Source organism: Lepidochelys kempii, chromosome 2, assembly GCF_965140285.1.
Source record: "Lepidochelys kempii isolate rLepKem1 chromosome 2, rLepKem1.hap1, whole genome shotgun sequence".
Classification (NCBI taxonomy): domain Eukaryota; kingdom Metazoa; phylum Chordata; order Testudines; family Cheloniidae; genus Lepidochelys; species Lepidochelys kempii.
The window spans coordinates 112155058-112175294 of NC_136381.1; the positions used below are offsets into that span (position 1 = coordinate 112155058).

At 41.9% G+C, this 20237-nt stretch overlaps 1 protein-coding gene across 13 annotated transcripts in view; it reads right to left on the reverse strand.

Annotated features, from left to right (window-relative positions):
• Positions 1-20237, reverse strand: part of ATXN1 (ataxin 1) — a 280037-nt gene that overhangs the window by 104674 nt on the left and 155126 nt on the right. For 12 of the 13 annotated variants that reach the window (XR_012157326.1, XM_073331975.2, XM_073331971.2 and 9 more), the window contains one exon: positions 12703-12826. The gene's annotated coding sequence lies outside the window, so the exon portion shown is untranslated. Of the gene's footprint in view, positions 1-8066; positions 8220-12702; positions 12827-20237 lie in introns of those variants that run through there. The other variant, XM_073331979.2, reaches the window with a different exon arrangement.

A 20237-nucleotide genomic window follows, 5' to 3' on the forward strand; every position in this document is an offset into this window, starting at 1 on the left:
AAGCTTTATATATAAATTGACGTTTGCATCCTCACCCTGGCGATCCATTCATTCACCTACCGCTTTCTACCCAGTTGTTGTTTGTATTCTTAAATCCTGACTGAGGGTCAGTTTAAGACAGTGCTTTGAACAAGTTGTCCACTTAATGCTTCCTGGTAAACTCCTATCTGCCAGTTCAGTGAAATCTATCATCAGCTTTCAGAGGGGACACAGGTGAGATTCTACAATTAAATAGAAAAATCATCTACATACTATTTTTACTGATGTGGTTTACATAAAACAGACTTCCAGCAAATCCACTGGTGATAAAGTAAAATGTTAGCTTTTCCCCTCTCCTTAAAGACCAGCTAATATTAGCTACTCCCATATGGGACTATGCAGAACCAGCCTAGACCAAACATCCCTTCTGACAGAAATGCATATCTCTCTAGTATAGAAGGCATTAAGTCAATGTTTATGCAATGATCTGTTAGTGAAGCAAGTAAGCAGAACCAGGAATTCCAAAACTCGAGTCTCATTGGTGTTACTACTTTATATTACTATAGCACATGCCAAGTTTGGGCATTTTAAATTACGAAGCCTGTTATCACACATTACTTTATCAGTATTCCACATAACTGCTTAACTGAGTGCTCTGATAAGAATGTCTAAAATGTGTGCTATGTTTTAGAACAGCAAACTCTTCCTCTTTGAGTCCGACCCAGCCATTTCAGTTAACAAAGCTTTCTCCACTCTTTCAAAATCCTATCCACTGACTTAAGTCACGTCTACACAGCAATAAAACTCCTCTGGCTGGCCCCCACGAAGCCTGAACCTCTACTCTGCAATTTTATAGCCCTGCAGCCCGAACCAGCTGACACAGGCCAGCCACAGGTGTTTTATTGCAGTGCATTCAGACCCTTCATGACCGCAGATCATGAACCCCATCCTGGAATGAAGCTGCAACTGCCAGTCCCAAACAATACAACACAGCTACTTGTCCATTCTAGTGCTGACATGATATCCTAAGGACGATCCATTTTACAAGATGGTCCAAAAAGAGGCCTAAGTATCACACTATGGGCTTGATTCACCAAACACTAATGCACCCTCTAAGTGAGAAGAATCAGGAAGTCAAGCAACCAAAATAAATTACTTGCCAAAAACAGCAAGTTCTGGGCTTTTTGTGATCACTTTTTACATTCCGAGACACATGATGACTGACGACACACACACACCCCGCCCCCCACACACACACCTATTCATTCCCAGCTGCACTTCTCAAGAAGGTGCCAGTCAGGGGAACAAAGCAGAAAGCAAGAGGCCATTTCCAGCACACTACTATGCTGAGCAAGTAGTTTTAGTTTTTGTCATTGTCATTTATTTTAAAGTGACCAAAGCTGTTCAGTTATTAACTTTTGAAAACTGGCTCCAGTATGCTCAATAACTTTCTTTTAAGCAACGTTTTATAACAAACCTATCTACTTTTTAATGCTCATGAGCACAATTAGAATTGGGAATATATTAAAATACCAAATCGTAACGATTACTCACCCCTGGTTTTATCATGTAACCCTAAATTACCATCAGAGTCAAAATATTAACAACCTTTACAAAGCAAAACATCTCAAATCTCTCTCAGCATTTTGTCCTAAGCAGATAAAACTAACACACAATCAGCTTCATTAGAATAGAATCTTACGTGTAAAAACAATGGGTGAAGAGATACAGTAGGTCTTTAACATAGCCTTCAGTTAGCTACGGTGCCCTATTTTTGGGTGAAGCATGAATGCGATTTCTAAATTTTCATTTGATAAGAATCCCATTTGTGGGGGAGGTACACAGATAACTAACTAGGTTGCCTGACCCAACCTAAGCCGTTGGCCAATTTTCTGCAGTTCTTGGAGGATGGCTGAAGTGGGTAGCTGAAGTGGCAATATTGCATCTAAACATACTAGGATAGGGATGCCAATTGATTTCTGCCTTATGCACCTGGTGGTGTGGGATGATGATTCGAAGAGTGGGGTATAAGGCTGTAAAAAAAAAAAAAATCAAACTCCTTTAAATTTCATTCCCCTTTTCCATCAATTGTTATGGTCTGTCTAGGATTTCTTGTTCCTCACCCATCCTCTGCCCTCTTGGAACTCCAAAGCATCATGTCTAGAATAAGAACCATAACAGAAAATCCATATTTGTCAGCAGTGACAGGATCTTACTTGGCCAAACAGTCTCTGTTGGTCTGGGGGAGGGCACAGAAGAGGGCTATTACAAGGTGTATGGGTGCTTGTTCAGTGTTTTCCCTAACACTGCGTGCCCTGATTGCAGTTCACCAGGTCTCCTGAGACTGCTTCTTGATATGCCATCTGGTAAACCTTCAATATCTGACCCTTTTTACTCACTGAACTACAGCTGAAGCAAGGTGAAAGAAAATGATGGGTCAGTTCCCATGGCCTCTTCTTGAGCCAAGAACTGCAGGAGGCTTACAGATCAATACATGATGCTTACTGCCGTGTTGTATGTGCTGAAGTTTACAACACAACAGTTTTCGTTGTACGTTCTTTTTCAGAGGGTACTCTCTTATAATGTTTGTCCTGTACTTGTTTTTATTCTGTTGTACAGCATCCCAAGTGTTTTGGCAGATGAAGGGGAAGAAGGGAACACTATATTAATTGCTATAAATTTATGGTACTTCGCCAAATCAAAACACTAACCAGATGGACAAAGTGATTTAGAAGTGGGAAAGTCTAAGGGTGCCTGTAGGAAAGAGAGAACTAGATCAGAATCAAAGCAATACCTGACCTAATGAAGACCACTTGCTTCAATTAATTTAACACAAGGCACCACTGTTAGGATGGTGGACACAGAAGCTCACTCTCTTTTTGCAAACAAGATCAGGAATAGGAAGAAGATTTTCCAAGCCAAACATCTGCAGTTTGATGGGTTTCACTAGTTAACTGTAATGGGAATGGAACTTGTACCTGTATCTACGCTGCTGTCTGTCTGCCCAGTGGGGAATTAAATTTACCGTAATTTAGCTTGTAATAAAAGAAAAAAAATCAGTTAAACATGAAATGGATCTAAGAGGTGTTGCCTTAATCCTGGAATCTGAGTGCATGAGGAAGATACACTGCTTGGCTTCAGTTCAACAGGAGTTAATTTTACTTTTAACAGAGCTGCCTAAAACTCATGATCTCGAAGCAAAACAAACACACAGTCCCCATCCAACCCTTCAACCCCAAACAAACACAAAGTATAATGTGTCAGCTGCTGCAGTCGTCTCCCTGCACTACACTTCCTCCTGTCAATTATCCCTCACTGAGCATCAAATTCACTTCCATCTCACACAAACTTGGTGTTACCTCAGGTTTGTTTTTGTAAATTAATTACATCAGAAATGCTGAAGCAGGACATTGAGGAAACATGGTACATTTGCCAAAGAAACAAGCTGCTCACGGATTAAAGCTTAAAGCACCATTTTTTGGTGGTGTGCCTTTCTGAGGTTTCCCTCTCATATTGTGTCTCACACATCACCTCTGTTCACAAATTTACACTTACCAAGAAAGCCAGCATCCTATACTTCAGTCCAGACATACCAACTTTCCTACCAGGCCTGCCTGACATTTTTATTGGCCTTAATTTTTTAATTCTTCAGCAGAGTTCACTATTGAAAGATGACTGAAACCTACACTGCAGTGAAAGAAAGAGAACTACTAGGGCACCCCAGTTCAGAGTGAAGGCTAACTAGCCTGGCAACTAATGGGCAGTCCATAAGATCCTCTTCCATCCTCATACAAAAATAAAATTAAACAGACCTTTTTTATTGTAACTGATTGCAGTAAACTTGATTTGTGGTAATAGGAAGAACAGCTTTGTTATTTAAAGAGGAGCTTGGAGAATCCATTATAGCCAAATGAAAGACTACATATCCTTAGGTTATGTCGATCTGTCTCTAGCTCTGACATGTCGACAGGGAAAGAAGCCAAGAGCAATCCTGGTAACTTGCTGCTTCATCATCTCTCTCTTGACCTCTGTGCCACCAGATGCATTAGAAACATTTGTCAGTGTCCGTAACGCTGAACACCAATGCTGATTAACAACCAGAAACATGAAACTCAGTCAGAAGAAACACAGATACCACCAATTTCTCTGAGATCATATACCATCCTTACACAACACATACAGGATGAGGTCAGCACACCTGGCAGGCTGCAAACAAATCTGTAATAGACATGAATGAGCATGTTATTCTCAATGGAATAGTATTTCTACTAGCAGGACTCATTGGTCCATGATCCCTTGTAACTAGCACACCAGTGACATCAACCTCTCCTTTTGGATGCACGCCCAGCACAGAAAAGTGGAAAATTCTCTTATGAGCGAGCTTAACTTACATTCCTTTCTTGCGACAGCCTTTACAGTAGCCCTGGCATGTTGCTAGGTACTACCAGCGTCATTATGAGCATAGGGAAATAGATCACCAATAGAGCTGCACAAACGCAGCAGTACTACAATCAGTCGTCTTCTTAGCATATGCACAATGTGCCTCAGGTGGCACGTGACCAGGATTCATCACCGTGATGACAAGAAGATGATGCAGAATGGAGACAAAATTTGTAGCTGAACAGCAGAGGCACCCAAGCTTTGTTCAGCTAAGCACCATGTGTAATTCATGTAAACTGGAGCACTTTAATGCACTAGTGTGGTGTATCGAGCCTATAGTGCTCTCATAGTGCTCCAGCTTGATCTGAGTAGAAGGCCTTTTGGGCCAAAGCACACTGCATCCTAGGACCTGGAGCCTCTACAGATCACAGCAGCACATGAAAAAGGAGAGCAAGCACAGGCTACGCTGTCAAATTTCATAAGCCATATTTCACTCACAGACCATACTGCAATCCCCTACACACTATAACAATTAACAAACTAACCTACCTTACTTACTTTGCTTACTTGATCCAATGTACTATCATTGCCTGCTCTCCTGAAAGAGAGGTCACGAAACAAGACTGACAGCCAAAAGCTGAAGTGACTGCCAAAAATATCTGTTTGCTCAGGCAAAACCTGTCCTCACCACAAACACAGGAGTCCTAAACTTACAGCCATTTGCTTGGAGGACAAGGAAGAAAAGGCATGAGAAAGCAAGAAACTAGAGCTTGCCATAGTAAGAGAAAAGAACAACCTCTGTGCCCTACTTTCTTTGTTCTGCAGGATAAGTTTTACAATGCTGACAACCAGTAGCAACATGTAGTGGCCCCAGGCACTGTACCTGCCTATCAAAGACTTGGATTTTAGCCCTGGAGAAATTGTAACTTCTCAGTTTTTTGGAAGCTATATAGGCCAAGAAGAAAGCAAGGGGAAAGTAATGAATGCTCTAACTTAAAATTACTTTAATACATGGATTGCAAACTGCAAGCCATGAATACAGGGGGGAAAAATCCCGTAATTTATGAGGGCAACCTCACACCCCTGAATTATGAGACTCAACCAACTAGTGCTGCTGCAACAGCAAAGCCTTTCACTGAAGTGGCAGGCACTGGCAGCACTGAGTGGAACGCGGCAGGGAGGCAGATGAGCAATTGAAAAACTGAAGGAGGAAGCACAGCAGCAGAGTCTGAAAAAAGCAGCAGGGAGAAGGAAAGGTAGGAAATTGGGACTTTGGGTGGCAGCAGGCAGGAGAAAGGGCGTCTGGAGAAGCAGCAGAGGAGTTTAGGGGGGCAGTGCAGACATGGATGCAGGTGTCTGGGTACTGCTGAGTCAAATGAGTGTCTGGGCTTTATGACATCATCAGACTCTCTTGATGGAATCACCACCTCATAATTCGCAACAGCCTATTTCATCTGTCTATATGTACAGTAGCTGTTCTGTATTTCCGAAGCTTTCACTTTAAACCAATATTTACCAGACAAAGAGCTGCCAAAACTTAGGCCTGGACTTACTGTTACAGATTTCTTTATGCCAAAAGAGAGCCAGACAGTTTCAACTTCCTCTCCCAACTGGCCAGTCTGAGCTGTTCTAATCTGTCCATTGAAAGCAGGTGTTGTAAAATAAAAGCCAGGAAATAGGGCTTTCTGAACGAACATTTATTTGGTGAGAAATACTCCTGATTTTTGGCAGAGAAATGCCAGAAACCTGAAGCCCAATGTATCGCATGCTTATAGAGGCTATTGCTATTTAAAGGGAAGCTGCAGCTGTCTGTAGCTCTTAATCAAGAATAAAGCCTAAGAATAAATTACTGCTGTTTCAGAGAGACATTTTTCAAATGATGGCAGTTCCTGCTTTCTACTCTATCCCTATAAATACGAAATGGCACGTACAGGGCACTTGCTTGCAAGAAGGGAAACATACAGTTCTCTCTCTTTGTTGGTAGCCTGGTAAATTCCATCTAAAGCCCTGAAGTGGTTAGAATACAGATGCAAAAGGAGTTGAGAAACAAGCACATTCAAAACGTTCAACAGTGTGTCAAAACTTTCCACTGACTTTTCAAGGTCTGTAGAGCTTGCCATTGTCAGAGTACAAAACTGCGCATCTTTCCCAACAATGCAGCAATCCAGTCTCGCGGATCAAGCTGCACTCAAAGTGCCACTGGGCAAGGCCCATTAGCATATTCCTTTCACAATTTGTTTATGCTTCAGGTTTATGCCTCCTCTTCAGGGGGCTGCTGCCGCTGCACAAGTGGGAGGCTGAACACATGCGAAGAAGGTGGCGCTTCAGGGAAAGGGTGTTCCTGGACTTCAGTGATCCCTGCCAGTCAAGTCAGAAAGCAGCGCTGACATCTCCGGAAGGAGCTGTTCATGGAAAGTCCCTGTCGTAGGTTAAGGTGGCAGAAAAAACAACCTACAGTGAGGAGTGAGGGTGAAGTATGGATAAGGGAGGCCCAGCGTGAAGGGACTGGTGAGGGGTAAGGAGTAGGGAAGGGATAGCATAATACTGAAAATGAAACAGCACCGGCTCTAAACTTTAGGGGGTAAGTCCTAAAATCCTTACTCAGACTGACAGAGTGCTCTCTCAGGCAAATTCCCATTGAAGTCAAGCATTAAAAGGCTTGTCACAGCAAAGGACCAGGGATGTTTACTAGCTGGCCACCTCTAGTTTGCTCCAAGTAAAAGCTAAACACAGGGTATCTCTACTTGGCAATAAAACTCCCCCAGCTGGCCCATGTCAACTGACTCAGGCTCCCAGTCTACAGAGCTGTTTAATTACGGTGCAGATGTTCGGACTCAGGGTGAAGCCTGGGCTCTGGGACCCACTCACCAGCTCGAGCCCGAACGTCTACACCACAATTAAATAGCACCATAGCCTGAGTGAGCTGACATGGGCCAGCCACAGGTGTTTAACTGCAGTGTAGACAGAACCAGAGAGAGAAAATGAGGGTATTTAACTTATTGCCACACAGATGATTTAGACGTTTATTTTCCCGTTCCCATAAGCCATACCAGAGGTTTTCGCTCAAGTGCAAATAGGTAAAGACACACCTTTTTTGAGGCAGACAGGGAGATTTACTTGCTGCTTCTTAGGGGGTAGGGGAATATATTTTCAGTGTTTAAACAAAATACATTCTTTCAGCCCATTTGACTACTACCAGGAAAATATTAATTGGAAATTTTATGTTGGAAAATACAAGGTACCAGACACACTGCAGCAAAAAACCTAAACTTTCCCTCGTATTATTGTACTGAATGAAATAACATTCCTGCCTAAGGGACTTTCATGATCTCTCCATTTCTCTCTGCAAAGGCACTGTGTGGACTTAATTTGTGCAAGCAAACTGTAAAGAAATTTGTTTAATCCAAATGAGGGAAAAGGAGGAGGGAAAAGAAGGAAGGGAGGGAGAAAAATGATGCCAATGAAACCGTTTCTAGGTGGATTCAATGTGCTGATCCCAACTCACTGAGTTTTTGCTCTGAAATGTGACTGGTAGTGAAATAATGGGATTATAAGAAACAGAAGAGCTACTGTTCAAAATGTGAAAGGACAGATTGCTCTCAACACACCTCCTAACAAGAGAGCACACCACTGAAATTAATGAGGACAGAGAACAACGATATTTTTAATTAAAACATTTATGTGCTGATATTTCCTAAGAAAATTACCAATCCCTGTTTCATGTATTCTGGTCTCTTTGTTAGAAGGCAGAGCGACTGGCTGATTGCCAAGCTGTTGTAGCACAGTTCTCCAAGCTGAAACAAAGTGTGACCAGATACAAAGTCAGGTGACATTTAAAGTGCTTTCCATCAGTCATCAATGGCTCCTCAAAAGCAACTGCTCCTGGATGCCCAGGTAAAAGCTGTGGCCAGGAGCACTTTCTCTTCATTTGCACCTGACAAGAAGCATACTATTTTTCCTTTCCAACATGAGCCTCGATATCACCTCAGTAGATCACCACAATGTGCTCTAAATGGCACTGCCCTGGGTACTGTTCAGAAACGTAAGGTGTTGCAGAACGGAATCAGACAGAAAGCATATTACACACAGGCTACATTCTCTGTAATGGGTGACAGTTAGCTTCTCGGTGGAGTTTATATGAATGGTCTTGACCTAAAAAGCCCCACGCTGTAGGAGACCTGAACCACTCCCCGCCGCATGCAGTACTAGTGTGTTGCAATCAGTGGAGGAGCTTGAGCAAACATTTCCTGCCAGCACCTCAAAGCGTGGCATGTCAGTACTTTTTTAGTACTGCCATCCTGTGCTGTGTCCTAGCACATCAGCTTGCAAAATAAATCTTTGCAAGAAAACCTTCGAAGTGCGAAAGGAATGTAACCGATACACCCATATCTGCCTGAATTTGACTGGAGTGTCAAATTATGTGTACATGATAATATTGACAAACATCCCGTGGGGAACGAACCCACTGGTATCACTTTCACTTATAATCTAAATATTAAACCACGTTTCCAGTCATATTCTTTTGCCCTACACACACTCACGGACACTTCCAACAACACTCTGTGGACCGTAGTCCTGGGGCAGTAATTGGATTAAAACACAAAAATAAGACCTTAAGGTCATTGACACCATGTGCTACAAATATGGAATGCTGGGAATTTCCAAACTTTTGAAGAAAATCTGGACAGCTATCAGTGAAGCTGAAGTATGGCATGTTGTACTCAAATCCACCGGATGTGGGATTTCATCTTAATTTTTATTATTTAAACATACCTAATTTCGAGAAAATCCAAGCACTTCAAATAAAAGCTACTTGCCCATTCTGGAAGAATCTACACCTATGTTATTAACACCACTATCATCATAAAAGACTGCTGCATGTTCTGAACAAGGTTTTTAAAGGGCAACTTATCAAACATTGGAATTCTCAAAGTTTACTCTCAGACAAGAATATGGGTTATTCTTGGACCCATTAGAACAATGCACAAACCATAAAGCGACATAAAAACATTCAAATTTGTTTCCACATACACTGCACCCTCACAACCTAGAAAACAATCAACACATACTAGAATACTGTGAACATTAGATCATTTGCACAGTTCCCTTCAACATGTCCTCATGGGAATAGTACCATTTATTAATGACTGCAGGAGCATAAGAACAGGAGCATAAGACCAATGCTAGCCCAGTATCCTGTCTTTTGATAGTGGCCAGTGCCAGACGCTTCAGAGGGAAAAGAGGAGAACAGGGCAATTGCAAGTGATCCTTTCCCTGTCACCCAGTCCCAACTTCTGGCTATCAGAGGTTTAGGGATACCCAGAGCATGGAGTTGCATCCTTGACCATGTTGACTAATAGCCATTGGTGGACCTATCCTCCATGAACTAATTCTTTTTTGAACCAAGTTACATTTTTGGCCTTCACGACAACCTATGGCAGCAAGTTCCAAAGGTTGACTGCGTGTTGTGTGAGGAAGTACTTCATTATGCTTTTTAAAAAACCTGCTGCCTATTAATTTCATTGAGTGACCCCTCGTTCTTGTGTTATGTGAAGGGGTAAATAACATTTCCTTATTTACTTTCTCCACACCAGTAATGAGTTTATAGACCTCTATCATATTCCTCCTTTATTGTCTCTTTTCTAACCTGAACAGTCCCAGGCTTTTTAATGTGTCCTCGGATGGAAGCTGTTTCATACTCCTTATAATTTTCGTTACCCTTCTCTGCACCTTTTCCAATTTTAATACATCTTTTTTGAGACAGGGTGACCAGAACTGCATGCAGTATTCAAGGTGTGAGTGTACCACGGATTTATACAGTGGCATTATGATATTTTCCTTTTTATTATCTAACCCTTTCCTAATGGTTTCTAACATTGTTAGCTTTTTTGACTGCCACTGCACATTTAGCAGACATTTTTCTGAGAACCATCCACTATGACTCCAAGATCTTTTTTTTGAGTGGCAAAAGCTAATTTAGAACCCATCATTTTGTATGTGTACTTGGGATTATGATTTCCTATGCACATTACTTTGAAATTCACAGTTGATCAGTGCATTTCATCTGCCATTTCGTTGTCCAGTCACCCAGTTAATGAGATCCCGTTGTAACTCTTCACAGTCAGCTTAAACATCTTGAGTAATTTTGTATTGTCTGCTCACCCCCATTTCCAGATGACTTATGAATATGTTGAACAGCACAAGTCCCAGTACAGATCTTTGGGGGACCTTGCTATTTACCTCTCTCCACTGCGAAAACTGATAATTTATTCCTCCCCTTTGCTTCCTATCATTTAACCAGTTACTAATCCATGAGGAGACCTTCTCTCTTATCCTATGACTGCTTACTTTGCTTAGGAGTCTTTGGTGAGGGACCTTGTCAAAGGCTTTCTGAAAGTCCAAGTACACTATAATTGACTGGATCACTTTTGTCTATATGCTTGTTGACTCTATCAAGGAATTATAATAGACTGTGGGTTCCAGGACTAGCTGCTCCAAGAAGCAGTCATTTTTGGTGTCTAGAAATTTTATTTCTGCATCCCTTACTAAGGTGACATATTCTCAGTCAATATGAGGATAGCTGAAATCCCTCATTATTAATGTGTTTTCTGCCTTTGTAACCTCTCTACTCTCTCTGAGCATTTCACGGTCACTGTCCTGGTCAGGTGGTCAGCAATAATTCCTACTGCCACTCTCTTACTGTTCAAGCATGGAATTTCTATTCTTAGAGAGTCTATAGTACAGTTTGATTTATCTAAGATTTTTACTTTATTTGACTCTACACTTTCTTTCACATATAGTGCCACTCCCCACCAGCACGACCTACTCTGTCATTTCTTTATATGTTGTACCCTAATATTACCATGTTCCATTAATTATCCTCATTCCACTAAGTTTCTGCCACAACTATCAATATCCTCATTTAATGCCACACACTCTAGTTCATCTATCTTAGTATTTACATTTCTAGCATTTGTATACAAGCACTTGTACGTTTTATCTATATTCTGTTTCACAGATTCATAGATATTAAGGTCAGAAGGGACCACCATGATCATCCAGTCTGACCTCCTGCATAATGCAGGCCACAGAATCTCACCCACCCACTCCTACGATAAACCTCTCACCTATGTCTGAGCTACTGAAGTCCTCAAATCATGGTTTAAAGACTTCAAGGAGCAGAGAATCCTCCAACAAGTGCCCCGTGCCCCATGCTACAGAGGAAGGCGAAAAGCCTCCAGGGCCTCTTCCAATCTGCTCTGGAGGAAAATTCCTGTTGCTTGCCTTCATGTGTTGTATTTAAATGGGACTCTTACATTTGACTGTTCCTCACTAGCCTCTACTTGTGTTTTACCAACTTCTTTTCTGTCCTACTTAGTAGGATATACAGTTCCTCCTTGAATAAATTCATCCCTAAGGGATGTCTCCTCCTGAACCGTGTGCTCCTCCACGCCCATCAGCTTTCTCCCAATCATTAGTTTAAAAAATTCTCTACAACCTTTTTAATTTTACATGCCAGCAATCTGGTTCTGCTTTGGTTGTGGTGGAGCCCATCCTTCCTATATAGGCTCCTCCTTTCCCCAAAGGTTCCCCAGTTCCAAATAAACCTAAAACTCTCCTCCCTACACCACTGTCTCATCTATGCATTGAGACTCTGCAGTTCTGCACTGCAGGACCTTAACTGCCTGGCTATTCTTCCCCTTGAAGAGCATATGTAAATGTGACTCTGATTCATGTGGATGGATGTTCATGCGATGAGGGGAGTGAAGAATTTATACAGGAGCTATTTTTAAAATCACATTAAATCTAATACAATGCCCTGCTCAAAATATTGTATTAATTCCAGTTTTCAGTGTAAGTTCAGAAAGGCACCCCACATTTGTGTTCCTCTAATACGATAATGGCCAAACGATTTAAATAAAATGTGTGTGGGTGTGTAACTCCTGAACTGAGGTCTTGGATAATAAACTTTAGTCCTGAGCATTTTTTTTCTTTTTAATCTGCCAAGTAATGAACAGAATTTATTCATTTAGCTATCAAACTGACAGCAGTGTCACTAACTGCAGCACTCTAAATGACACCACTCTGAGGAAAAAGTAACCCAATGTCACTCTTTAGGTGCCTCGCCTCTGCCTCAACAGCATAATTTAAATAATGAAGTGCAACGTCTGGGCTAGTAACTTAACCCAAACTCCTTTTGATGTCAAAGGAGTTACAGGTGCTCAGCAACTTACAATGTGTGCTCAACACCTCATAGGACTTAGGTCCCAACCGAACAGCAAAATATTGAAATCCATTCAAAGGACATAATTACAAACGACCATACTGTAGTTGTTAACTCACATCATTCACTATGTTCTTCTACAGGGAATCCTGGATTATCCTTTATCATAAAGATTTTTCAGAAGCAGCCTGATTGTTTGCAGGTCCCCGGTGCCTTCTCTTTTCCAAATAATGTAAGAAATATCTGAAAAAAACAAAAACAAAAACAGGTGAGGAAGAAAGAGAAAAGAATCCAGACAATTGCCTAACAAATGAACAGCTGATTTCTATAGCTCACTGGACCAAATGCAGTTTAATGAGCTGCTGATATGGAGAATCCACTATAGATTGTGCATCAAACACTGATCCAGAATGTAAAGAGCCCCTCTTGTTACCAACAAGTAAAGCACAGAACAGTTATTCCACAAACTGTCTGATTCTGAAGCTAATTCATAATTAAAACAATTCTAGGATATTTTTGTTACCATGGTGAGAGGGGAAAACACTACTCATTGTTGTTTGATATTAAGCCCCGATTGGATCCACACTGGTGGATTATTATGTTTCCACTGAATCCCATCACTGGGGATTCTGTGGAGCTGTAAGTGTCCACACCCACCAATGATTCTGCAGGATCAGGGCCATTATTTGGAATATGTCACGTGTCTACATCATACTATTCCATTTGCAGCAGCAAACACACTGCACATGTTTGTTGTACTGTGAAATTTTCCACTTGGATGTCATTCAGACCCACCCACAAAGAACACCACACACACACACACACTATAAAGTGACAAAGTGCAGCAGCACTTCGGGAGTATTCAAACCAAAACACACACACACTAAAGCTGTACTTCTGTCCTAATGAGTATTTTCCACACCTGAATTTTTTGATAGTATTTTTTCTTTTTATATGTGACCTGAGCCAGGAACATCTCTTCTTAGGCCAACTCTGACCAACTTTTCTGACCTACTGTACCCTTGATACACATACCTGAGGTTTAAGAACTTGCATAAATGGGTTTGGGGAATATGAAAAACATGCCATTTTAAGTGCCAAACTAGAGTTTCAGCCCCAGGTCTTGCCAAATCCTTTTTCCAAGTGTAAATTATGACACAGAATACAAGTGGAAGATTGTATGACAGACACACATGTATTTGCTAGCAGTTTCTGGTAGGCTAACAGCCATTTTGCACTTCTCAAGAAGAACTGGCAGGGCTCAAACTTTTTATCAGGGTCCAGCAAAACCACCAGGCTGCAGTCCCAAAGAGAACACTGAAAATATGCTTACTGGTCAGCAGGGGCTGACTTGAGCACACCTTCCATCAATTAAAGATTTAGGCGTCCACTTACTTCTGATCATGGGTCTACCTACCTATTCCTAGTTTCATTTTCTCCCACAAAATTGTTTGTGACTCCTTGAAATGGGTGTCTTTAAATAGTTCACATTTCATGCATCTAGATACTGTGCTGATTGACATACTATAAATACTGTAGACAGGCAGACAGATAGACAATCAAATTACACTACTACTTCTCACTGATCTTTAATGCAGAATGTGGACCTGCAAACTAACTCACTACCAAGGAATATTTAACATTAAACAGCTCTCCTTGATTTTAAGAAGAATTTAGAATTTCTTCTTGCCCCAGGTCCCAAACACCACAGAAGAGATGGGCCCCAGCCTTGGATTTCAGGGGTATTTGAAATCCAAATGAAAATCCAGATTCAAGTTACGTAAATGTCTCCTCTGTAATAAGCCAAACCTAAGCCCCACATCTAACAAGTCCCTGGTATGGAATGAGATTTGAGTATAGAATGTACATCAAACACTGATCCAGAATATAAAGAGCCTTTCTAGCTCAGCACCTCTTGTTACCAATATGGAACTTGATTCCTATTTGGAACATGACTCCATTTCTACCTAACAAAAGTTTCTCCTGTTTTTGTGCAGTTGTCTTTTGAATGCAACTTCAGGCTATGCCTTTTTCTCCCAGTGCACCTTCACTAGCAAACTACACATAAGATCTGAAGCCCACTGTAGTCACTGGGAGTCTTTCCATTGACCTCAATGGGCCTTGGGCCCTTTAATTTAACCAGGCTACAGTCACCTGCACAAAGCCTGCTGGTCCCAGAAAAAAATAGATTTATGGTTGCTAAACATGCAGCAATACCGCAGAGTCTGTGATATGTGTTACAGACTCCTGCTTAGTGTCTTTCTCTTTGAAGCAAAGTGCATTTGCCTCCAAATGTTTCCAACCATTTTTATGGTTAAAAGCTTAAGGGCTAGATGGCGCAAATTGCCTTGAGAGCATGTAGGCAGGGATTTTGCCTCAGGGAGGCACAATCCCTTCCCAAATAGCAGTGTTCATCCTTTAGTTGGTGCAGCCTGCTCACCACCGTGCACACCCAACTTCTCCCTGCAGCGCTGTGCACTCACTGGAACATACAGTGGGATCGTAACCCTGAGCGGCTGTCGGTGGGGCAGGCAAGAGCCCAGGGAACTTCCTAATGTGTGCAACCTGCTCCCACATAATCACATAAGGGCCACTCACACTCTGTAACCAACAACCAAGGTCTGCTCTCATTCATTCTGGTCAGAATTTGGAGTAACTCCACTGAAGACAGTACAGTAACCAAGGTCTGATGGTAAATGAGATCAGAATCTGGCCCAAAGAATACTAGAGATCTATAACAAAGCCTGTGATATGAGTGCCTACTTTTCTGAACATAGCGACATTATATGGGAAGTACGGCTGGTGTCTCAGTACCCATCTACACTGCAATATAAACCAAGTTAGGGTACTGTACTACAAGCAATTCATCCTCTGAAACAATCGTAACATGGCTTCAATTTGTAGCATAGACTAAACCTTAACTGTGGCTCCATAACTAGGATAAACTTTTGGATGTGCCAGGGTTCACCCTGGTTACAGAGCATAGTTAGTGTCATGTCTTCACTACAAACTGCAAGTGATTGAGGAAGCTGTATTTATGGCTCCCAGGCACTATAGTAATACAAGTCATAAATAATAATAATATATAGCATAGCCCTGCCCTTAAGAGGAGCGGGGGGGGGGGAGACAGGGTGCACATCAAATGCAGCACTGTAACTGAGAGACCAGCAGACCCCATCAGGAGGAAGAGGAAAGTATATTTTGTTTATGTCTGGACATTAAAGTTGGATCCATGAGGGTCCAAATAAGAAATTAAAATCACAATGTGATGGATGCAGTTACATTAGCAAAACAGAAAATCAGAAATTAGCTCTTTTGCAACATCCTGTATTTATTCCAACCCCTTGAAGAAAAAAGGTAATTCTCTTCAACTTGATCTGAAGGATAGCTAGCAAGAGAGCATCTTTTTGCCCTTCTCTCCCGCAGTTTGTTCATTCACTTTCCTTACGGTCTTGCATCCTATCATTTTGTTTTCCTAATTCACAAATTAGGATAAGTGAATAAAAGTTTTTAAGGGAGGATAATATTGTTCCTGTCTGAGTTGTTTCACTGTTCGCTAGTATCCCTCAACTAATCCTTCAACCCATATAAAACTAATTCATTTCCTCATTTCTTCTCCCTCTGCATGATATAATCTTGGACTTCTGTCCCACCAAGAATGGGAAAGATGAGGCTGTGTCTTCCTGGAACATATGCTATTTCAACTACCTAATGTGTATCATCTGTCATATCAGGAAACACCCTGTAAACTATTTTCAACAGATTTAGGTGATTTTACACAGGGTATAATTTACAATTCAGGTGTGCAAAGGCTCCACTTACTGGAACTGATTCTTATTTACACTAAGTCCCCTTTACAATTGAACTGGCAGTGTAAAGGTTCCTTCAAATTACATTTGCACCCATTTCAAGGCTAGAGCAGTGTAAAGTGACCTTAGTTTGTATAAAATAGGCAGACTGCAGCCTTCTTCCTCTTTGAGGTCCCAATTCTCCCTGGAAGTTGAGGATGCATGGAGCCTGATTCTCCTCTATTGTGCACCTTGTGTAAATGAGCACAATATGGGTGTAAAACTTTTGATTTGGTTGAATTTTGCACCCACTTTGCAGAGGTGTAGATGACTAAACAAGGTGCAAGGCAGTGGAGAATCTAGCCCTCAGCACTTTGCACACCCTAAAGGCCCTAAAACAGAAATGCAGACTGTCTTCCGAGTCCTGTAGTCTCCCTTACAATGTCCATCTTGAACCACATTGATCTGCAGTCCCCACAGGTCACATCCCCTGTATTAGGGGTAAGAGCAGCCACAGGCCACCTTTAACGCCATGGCAGCCTGCTAGGCCATGCTGCCCCCCGCATCTTTTATCTGTCTGAATATTGTTTCCTCCATATGCACACACTCACGGGAGAAAAGTGATGCCGTTGAATGTGAAAACTCTTCAGTGAATAGCCAAATCTCTAGAAAGGGGATAAGGTGCCCAAAGAGTATTGTGACTCATGCACTCGGGGCAGCAGACAATAATAAAGATAAACAGCTCCTCTTTAGTGACCGACATAACTGGTCTGGTCCACCGCATCAACCTTGGAAACCGAAGTCCCAAGGTCCTAAACAGATCTGGGTCTTCTTCAAGATACGTTATCTGTCAGGCTGTAATAGTCTCCCTATTATTCTTCCCTGAAGATACCACAAATGAACCATGAATATTCCTGGTTTCTGCATGGAATTAGCCCATGCAAGCATTATCTTTTGGGGAAGGGGAAGCTGATTCTCAGACCTTTTGCTAGGAAGATACTTTCTGGACTTTTGTGATAGTTTTTAGGCCCAAAGGATATCTGAAAGCCATGGGTCCCATTACTGCTTACATCTAGCGCAGCATTCTGTATCTTCAGCTTCCATCTTGTCTCTGCTGCTCCTCCTCTGCTTCCCACCCCACCCATCATCCTCCAACTACAAAAGTGTAAGTGTTATGGGGCATCTTGTACCCGATAACATGCTTCCTGCCACCTCTTTCTCTTCCGAGTGCTAACAGCTACACTAAGGGCGAAATTAAAGGTTCTCTGCCTGTGGTACCGAGATATCCTGCAGACTTGCTTTTGTTGCACCATGCATGGACACAGGCAAGTAACACAGGACGAGTTGGGCAGCAGCAGCAACGCATTACCATTGCTCTAAACACCACGGTCAGTGGGAGAAAGAGAAGGTGGTTCGTAAATAATTGCACACACTGAATTTTACAAGTAATGAATCTCATCGCAAAGAACCTGGGGAAGAGGTTTCAGGAATTATCACTTGACTGTCTAATCTAACTACTGTTCCTGCCTGCACCTGGTGGCCCTGGAGAGATACTGTCTCAATGCCTATTTACTGTGCATGTAAACAACCAGACATGAACATTCTAATGCTTCATTTTGTTGAGGGAAGGGGTCTCTGGTGGTACCATATTGAAAGCAGGGCTCTTTGGTCAGCAAGGATGATACAGATTTGGCAAAGGGGCCCCTGTTCGGAGGGTAGGGCAACAGAAGGATAGTTTGGAGGAACTAGAATACCAAAACAAAGCAAATGGCTGCCACGTTTTGTACCTTTTAGCACTACGTTCGTATGTCTTCTGTTGATTAATATTTGACTCTCTTATTTAGGTTGTAAGCTCTTCTGGAGAGGGACCATCTCATACTCTGTGTACGTACAGTGCCTAGCACAACAGGACCCTAATTCTAGGCACTACCAGAATACAAATAATAAATAGTACTAGTATTCTTCGTTATTAAAGTATGATTTTGGCACAATGGTCGCAGTGTTCCCAGTAATAATGAATCTGAAATTTTTTTAATAAAGTCTTCAACTACAGAGGGGCAGATGGGCCAGATTTGATTGGTGCTGCAACCTAGTGCATGGGGTCACAACGCCACTCAGGTTTGATGCATCTGTCCCTCTGTAGATGGAGACAGAGGGGTGGACAGGCCAAAATTGACTGGCATTGTGACCCTGTGCACGGGGTTGCAGTGCCCAGAGCGGGGAGCTGGGCTCAGCCCTGCTGGACAGGAACTGCCACTGCCACTGCGGGGTGAGTGCAGGGTGGGCTTAAGCACCAACCCTTCCCCACCCGTAGGCCATGACCTTTCTGTGACTATGGTTCACCCAGCCACCCACCCACCCGGCACCTCTGCCATGAAATTGACTGAAAGTCTGCATGACAAAAATCTTAGCCCTACTATGACATACAAAGGGCCGGGGAGGACAGGGATACCATCCAAATATGCTCAGTGATTTTTCACACACACATTATATATAACATAACATATATAAGTTACACACACACATATACTTTTTATAAACACCCAGTGTTAGCCTTTTGACCTATCAGTTGGCCCATTTTCCATAGATGTAATAGCACAAGTGGCTCATGAGGAGGGGCCTCCAGGAGGATTTGCACTTCATTTAGTGTGTAATGTTTCTTCTTTCTCACACAAAAGTTTTCCGTAAGCACTACTTTATTCCATGCATGTTTTTAACACCGTCATCCCTACAGGTCTACTGAGCAGAATGAATGGGAAAGGGAATGTAAATGGTCTGTAGCAGTTCAGGCTCCTGGCCAGTAATGCAGGACAGATAGCAGCAATAAAAATAACTCTGGAAGCTTCTGTGATATAACAGATTTTTTTTTCTTTTGTGAAATCTATTATGCAAAAATGTGGGTGCAAGCAGGAACTGAGACAATAAGCCTACTGCATATTTGAACAGTTAGAGCAGACTCGTAATTTTTTTATGGATGGCAATCAATTCAAAAGCTAGGTCTTTAATAAACACCTAGACATTTTCTCGTAGACTATAGACTTAGAACTCCTGGAATGTGTGAGTCTTAAAAAGTGGATGGGTCACTAGAACCTCAAGGCTGACATTCCCATTAGGTAATATTACTAGTATCATCAGTCTAGTTCATGTCCATTCACTGGTTTCTTTTACCAAACCAGCCAACCAAATATAAGTGAGTGAGTGAGTGTGTGTGTGTGTAAAAATGCAACCCTACACTTTATTCTCCTCCCTACTTCCACTGTAGCTACAGCTATCCTAATTCTGATGCAACCTGAATGAGTGTGTTGTAAAACAAAGGCACTATTGACTACTTTCTTCAGAATTAATAAGACTACTGTGTTTACAGCAGAGATTTCAATGGTTTCAACACTGAACATTAAATAACAGGAACATCAATTGACTTTTAATCCAGAGATTACCTGTTGAAACATTAACAGCAAACACCTTTTGATGTGGGTTGCTTAATGTGGTGCAAAAGCCAGAAGTGTAATTATACTTTTCCTTTCTATGAACCTAGTGTTTAAAACTGAAGCATTACTACTGGTGTGCATGTGTGTGTGTAAATACTCTACAGCTGACTCTGCACGAATACATACCTCTAGACCTACCAGTGTCCAAAAGTGGCACACAGTGTGGGACTAGGCTTGGCTAGCCAGTCAAATAATTGTCAGTTGACCAATCATCTCATTGCTTATTATCTGACCACGGTCGAATACTGTCAAATATTCCAGTAAGAACGCCCTGACGTAAGTGGTGGGCTACCCTTTTGCTTGCCCATCATAGTGCCATTCATCCATGGCACTATGGAGTTTTGCATTTTTCTGATTTAAAATAACTCTGCAGTTAAG